General features: G+C 35.9%; 1 long non-coding RNA gene across 1 annotated transcript; it reads right to left on the reverse strand.

Moving 5' to 3' along the window:
* Positions 1 to 2,366: 2,366 nt before the first annotated feature.
* LOC147833061 (uncharacterized) lies at positions 2,367 to 7,054 on the reverse strand. The gene is made up of 6 exons (XR_015513311.1): positions 6,814 to 7,054; positions 6,614 to 6,678; positions 6,321 to 6,424; positions 4,060 to 4,196; positions 2,565 to 2,888; positions 2,367 to 2,456 (listed from the first exon to the last, which is right to left on the reverse strand). It is a non-coding gene; the product is annotated as an uncharacterized LOC147833061 (long non-coding RNA).
* Between the last annotated feature and the right edge of the window lie 205 nt (positions 7,055 to 7,259).

Raw genomic sequence — 7,259 nt, forward strand, 5'->3', positions numbered from 1 at the left:
CAAAAGTGTTAAACAATTCTTTCTTTATCGCAATATCTATGAAAATAAATATTACTGGAAAGGTAAAGTGATTTTTATGAATAATTTCCATATTAAAACATGAATGTCATTTAAAAGTATATGTATAAAGAAACTCATAAATAATAATTATTACGTTCTATAATTAAAAAAACAACAACTGGTAAACAAACTATAAGTATTGTAGACTAAACATTTTAGGCAATTTTAATAAATGTTTGGCAAGCATTTTTGACACTGTTAAAGTACAAAGTATCTTGTCACTGTAGTGGTACCCTTATGGATCAGTTTTGAAACTTTCACAAAGGTACAATATTGTATCTCATTAATTCATTTTCATTTCAGCTTAGTCCCTTTACAATATTGTATCAGCAGGTTTTAAAATCCAAAGCTACATTTTGGTTTCCCATGGTACAAATCATGTCCTTAAAGTTACAAACTGCAATGGTACAAATTTGTTTCTTAGCCGTAAGGTACAATTCTGTTCCATAAAAAGGTACTGCCCCAGTGACAAAGGGTTGTACCTTCTTTGATACACCATTGTACCATTTTTTCTGGCAGTGTAGAAAAGTGACCAATGAATCATTCATTCATTCAATTTTCTTCAGCTTAGTCCCTTATTTATCAGGGTAGCCACAGTGGAATGAACCGCCAACCATTCCAGCATGTTTTACACAGCAGCTGCCCTTCTAGCCACAACCCAGTATTGGGGAAACACCTACACAATCAAATTCACACACACATACACTATGGCCAATTTAGTTTATCCACTTAACCTAAAGTATACCGCATGACTTTGGACTATGAGGGAAACAGGAGCACCCAGAACTTGAACACGAGGAGAGCATGCATACTATACACAGAAATGTTAACTTGCACAGCCGGGACTCAAACCGGCAAACTTCTTGCTGTGACGTGACAGTGCTAGAAACATTCATTTTATTATGGCAACACTTTTAGTATCAATTCCCACTATCAACTTCTGGCTTACCTGCTTAAAATTAAGATATTGGCTGTTTAATACTTTTAAATAAGCCCACAAGGAATCTAAGCCCACAGAAATCCACAGATTATGCAGATTCCCATCACTGAATCTATTTATTTACTTATGTATATGTGTGTAAATATATATTTATTCATTTTTTATATTAAAGCAAAATTATAGAACACTATCCAAGAGTTCAGATAATTTATGTACAATACAATTCATAAAACAATATTTTCTTTCAGTATATTATTTGTGTATTATTTGACAGATTTGCAGTATAGCTTTATTTAGCAAGCAAGTGAATTGGATTTAGATTGTAAATCTTAAATAAAATTAAAGTGCTTTTTTTATTTGATTGTTCCGCTTAAATCTGCAGAATCTATTTAACAAAAATGAAAGAATGATTTTATTCTACATCTCTAATCCTGCCCTAAGTGCAGCTTAAAACAGGTGAAGAATCAGTCAAACTATAGTATAAGATAGCACACAACTATCTAAATGAATAGGCTATAAAATATACAGTTGATCACTTAGGCCTATTAAAATATTATTAAAAAACTGTACAAAAAAAAAGCACAAGAAAGAATGACACTTTAAAACAGAAACTTATTTTAAGTTATTTAAGATTTTTAGTTACAAAAAAATTTGAGTTAGCCTACTAGAGAAATTTTGTCAGTGTGGGATCTAAGCGGTATTGGTTTACCTGCGAGCATGAGCGCTTGCTTTCGCCAGTTAGCGTCTGAGTGGAGCGCACGACAAGCGGCACATCACTCAGCTCCACTCACATGCTCTCGCTGCTATACCAGTTCACTGTTCACTATGTTACATAACTGCCCCCTGCTGGTCATGTCCTTTTTTGTGTTAGAACACTTTGTGCTGTGTCACGCAGTACTGCAGCATTGCATCTGGTCACGCCCATTCTCAGTAGCCACATCTGTACCTTACTAACATAATAGGTAGCAAAATAGTTAGAAAAAATTGCTAATTAATTGAGCTAAAAGGCTTTAATGGTTTATTAATAGCAAAAATGGAACCTTAAAATAAAGGGATTATTATTACTATCAATAAAGAAGTAATCAAATAATTGAATATACATCATTCTTAAAAGCAATTAATTACCATTCAAAGTTCCTGCCACTCTACTGAAAACTATCACACTCGAAGAATGGTGAAAGCCACTGACTTACAGCAGTAAATCTCCAGACAGTTAAGTCATACACCTAGCGTATATGTGCCACTGAATAGAATTTCTCCAAAATGAATGATGAAAGTGCTCGCCTTTGATCTGCAGTTATTTTTCTCGCAATAACTTTCTCTTTTCTCTCTCCTTCTCAGTGTGAAGAATTGTTCATTTTATTACCTTAAGAAAAGGGAAAGTTGCTCCTTGAACTTGAGTTGCATCAGAGTGCAGCAGAATTTTTTTTATTTTTTGATGAAGTGCTCTGACTCGCTAGGGGAAAATGATCAGGATGATTATTGACCCGAGCCACACACACACACACACACAGGAAATTATAGAAATGCTATTATTAGAACAAACCATCACTCCTGTACTCACTTATAAAATCTGTAAACGCTGGTTGGCTGATTGATGCCATTCCTTGCCTGATTTCACAATATTCAAGGTAGTCTGAATTAGCATGATTCTCAGTGGAGAAGCTGTTTACAAGCACAGTAGGAGATCCGCAGTCGCATTTCCATGTTTAACGTCATCATCATCCCAATGTCCATTTGCCTGTCTCTCTGCAATGCCTCCCACAAGCTGTTTCTGGCCCCAATTGTCAATAGTTTCATCAACAATAATCTGATCATAGACTGCTTTCATCATGAATTATTGAATTAAGGTGTGCATTATCACTTTCAGCTGTAGGAAACATTTCTGCTGCAAAGGGGGAAAAAGCATTGAGGGAATTAAATTAGCTTATCTGTCTGACTTTCTGAACATTATGTGCAGAGATGTAGGCCAATTAGAGGATTCAGATCAATGCAAGATATTGGAGTGCAATCGTCTTTATTCTCACTGTTCCTCCCTTGTCAGTTTATATTATTGCTGTGCAATTTTTTAACTTTTATTTTATCAATTGTTTTCAAGACACTACTATACAGCCTAAACTGACATTTAAAAGCTTAAATAGGTTAATTAGGTTTACTTGGTAGGTTGGGGTAATTAGGCGAGTTATTGTATAACAATGGTTCTGAAAACTATCTGAAAAAAAAACTTAGCTTAAAGAGGCTAATAATTTTGTCCTTAAAATTAATGTTTTTTTTTTTAATAATAACTTCTATTATTCTAGCCAAAATAAAACAAAGAAGACTTTCCCCAGAAGAAAAATATTATCAGACATACTATAAAAATTTCCTTGCTCTGTTAAACATTATTTGGGAAAAATTTTAAAAAGATTAATAATTAAAGGGGTATAATAATTCAACTCTAGGTCATGTTAGAAATATATATTTGTATTTGTAGGAGTGGATTAACCCTGAAACTATTATTGCGAATGGGAAATGCTGGAATTGTTTCAAGTTTTCGAGTTGAGTTTGTGTCTGAGAGAAAACATGTCAGATTCAATGAATATAGCACCTTTAATAAATTATATTTATTAAATGTACAAAATACTGGAGCACTGTAAATTAGCCTATAGGTCCATCAACATCTTGCTCCAACCAAAGTATATTTTTACAATTTTTTTTTTTTTTTTTGTGCTCAAAAGTGTCCTTGGTACTTCGTATGTTTACGCCAACTTATGCACTGGCAGAGCCAGTAAATCCTTATATGATGTATTAACAATGTTTTCTTTTCATAGGTTTTCCTATCCTATCAGAAGACACTTTTTCTGAATTATTCAGGCAAGTTGTGACAGTAAAGGGCAAAACAATGATGATGGGTCATGGAGAACATACAGTAGGCTCAATCTGAAAAACATTGCCATATATACATTTCTGCAGATCATGAATTATGTAGCCAGAATCGGATGGCTGCATTTAGTTTTTTTAAAAAAAGGCTATGGTGGTATGAGGCAGTTCCTTTTTGTGCTTACCAGCTGACCGCTTACCTCCATGTGAACGGTTTTTGCCGCTGTTTTTCAGTTTGTCCAGTTGACCACTTTTTCCAGTTAGCTCACTATGTACGTCAGCTGACTTGAGACGGAGAGAGGAGCTGACTGTTCCAGAAACCAGGTAGAAAAAAAAACTAAATCCAAAAAATAAAATAAACAAGTAAATAACAGGGTGAGAATGTGGTAAAATCTAAAAATGTGGTAAAAATCAGGCAAGGGCTTTTCTTTTTCTGGATTGCTTTTTAAAACTGTGGGTGGGTGGGCGGGTAAATCGGTGCTTTTGAAAACTCTATTGGTTGGGTTAAGATAGAAGGAGGGTGGGTCAGTCGATTGGTTGGTCAGTCAAGTCATTCAGCCAGTTGACAGTTAGATGACATCGGCCTCTGGTGGATTTACGCAAGAACAACAGGCATGAATGGCACTCGCGAGAGAAATTCAAGATCCGAAATGTAGCTCCTGGAACGTATTTGGCACTCTCCAGAAATTTATATAGCGATACGTTTTCAGAATGAGCCTGGGTTGGTTGCAGCACTGGTAGTTTTGTTAGACGTACCACACTACTTCTGACCAAGTAGTCGAAAACAGCATTTCCCACGTCTATTTTGAGCGCTGCTCAGTGGATTCTTGAACTGATTGGTCATTTTAATCATGTGCTCAACAGATAAGACTGATTGGCTCTACTGATCATTAGTTTACACAGACACTTAAAAAACCACGTCTATCAGCTGATCTGTCTGATTGTAACACTATACAAATGCTGACACAAACGACTTGCAAAAACTCTAGTGCCTGAGGACATTTCTTTCCTTTTAAAGTGTAGGTGTTTATGTCTAAATTTTACAAAACAAGCACTCTTTAAAGATAAATATCTTACATTTCCTCATGTTTTACCTCTGATTTTTAGTGAGTCATGAGCCACTGACAGATGAACTTACTTTAAGAGTTTCACATTGTGAAGGAACACAGCACACAGTGTAAAACGATCCATTACTTGAGATTAGAAGCATTGTTTAGAATGACAAAAACCTGGGGTCTGTTCTTCGTACGTGGATTACTCAGTTAGCTGAATTTGGTTATTGACGATTTGACATGATCCAGGATCGTTTCGTTCGTTAAAACTGATCTGAGAGTTGTTGTCATAGCAACAGTTCTGGTAGCTCAAACCTGGTCGGAAGCAGGTTCAATTCAAATAAGCAGGATTAGATCGGCTCAGTTCAAACAAAGATAATACAGATGTACCGAAATCTGATATTTTCTTACAGTAGTAGTCATAGTTATTAATAAAATAAATAAAGTTATACATATTAATAAAACTTATGCAATCTGCACCCCCGAAATGAAAGTACTAAGACTGCCACCTAGTGGTGCAAAGAGAAAACTTATTGATATGAACTTTTTAGATTGCTTTAGTACAATTTGTGTGTGATAATAGACATGCACAATATGTGACTTTTTTTAAAAGCAATAATACATTTATACAGTCATAAACATGTTTTCACAGTTAATATGCCGGTGATTTGATGCTTCACAAAAGGTGCAGACACCTTTACCAATATCAAAATGCTTTTGTAAACATCTAGTTATTCTTTACACCGATTAAAAAAATGGCTACCATAATACTACTATGGCTGCTATAATAAGGAAAATCCGCTCTAACTGTAAAACTAATTGAATTGCTCTTGCACATGAAAAAGCCAAGCATGCAGACCACAACAAGGTGTAAAGGAGGATCGATCGATCTGTCCTTCACAACACACGCAGCAATCTCAGATCAGTTCACCCAGACATTTTTAATCTGATTCGTCAAATTGTTCGAAGAACCAAATTAGCCAAAGATCAGTTATCAAGATTAAAACATCCAGAATCTGCCAAATCAGCTTAGATCATTAAAGCGAGGTACGAAGAACGGACCCCTGGACTTAAGCATACTCTGTTTTGATCTGAATTGGAGACTATTAAACTTTTTCTTAATGGTGCATCCATTAAGCTGAATTCTAAAGAACACAGAAGATGTAAAGACAGGGATTCATTGAGAAAATTTGCCCTGTTTTTTTGAATATCTGTAACATCTGCTCAACAGATGTTTGATAGAGTCATCTCTGATTTCTGAAGTCACTAAAGCATGTACTAGCACATCCACATGAACACACAAACGATAAGATTTGTTCACTTGATGACAAACGTGCACATGCATATGTATGCAATCTTACAAACACAGGCACAATCAGAGAAAAAAAAACTCAAGTCGCTATAATTACCTGTTGCATTATGGAGTCGCACTAGAGTATCAAGAATTCCAGCTGCTTTGCACAGTAATGGGTAATGGTTCTTCCCGCTCCTCACATTATGGCTTTTGGAGACTCTGAGGAATTAAAACCCAAAGATCACATTCACCTTTTGTAGTCAATTCAATTTCCCTCACTTGTGCATTCAAAGAAATTCAATTGAAATGAAAATGGTTAAATGGTCGGATAATGGGAAAATATTTGCTGCTTTTAATCTAAAAGAGATTACTCCACATCTGTATAGAGGGAATAAAAAAGTGGTGAACCTCAAAAGTGCTCTCCACAGTGTGCCGTCCATCTGCCTCAGTAAATTCTGGGAAGAACATCCAGGCTGAAACATGAAGAAGGAAGCAGAAGCGCATGTTTAGACAGAAGACATTAAAGGCAGAGGACAAGCTGGTGAGCAGGTGGATGTTTGCATGATTTTGTGTGTGTGTGTGTGCATGAACGTCTTGTCCTGTTTCACCTTCCTGCATGGGAACACATCTGGGTTTTTTGTGTGGGCCTCAGATTAGTATTCTGTGAAGGCATCGGTGTTCTGCAGGAGCAGGCTAATTCTCTTTGTAATGGAGAATAAGGCATAGCTGATGGAGTAGGAGAGGCTTCTGATCTGATTAGCGTCTCGAAGAGCCCCTTGCGTTACCATAATGATGCTGTTTTCGTAATGTCAGAGTCTTCATAAACAGTAGTAATAGATGAGACTGCACCTTGAAAGAAGTATAATAGAGAAAGGGAGATCAGCGGAGAAGACTAGGTCAAACACTAGGTCCAAATCGCCATGACAACTGAAATCGTTATTATTAGATTTGGTGTTTAATCAAGCACACAAAATAAAGATGCGTCAATCAATGTATGGACAGAGGAAGCAATGTAAATTGGAAAAAAACTCATCCACCTCTGTTATTAGCCATT

The sequence above is a fragment of the Danio rerio genome, chromosome 17 (assembly GCF_052040795.2).
Source record: "Danio rerio strain M-AB ecotype USA chromosome 17, GRCz13ab, whole genome shotgun sequence".
NCBI classification, from domain to species: domain Eukaryota; kingdom Metazoa; phylum Chordata; class Actinopteri; order Cypriniformes; family Danionidae; genus Danio; species Danio rerio.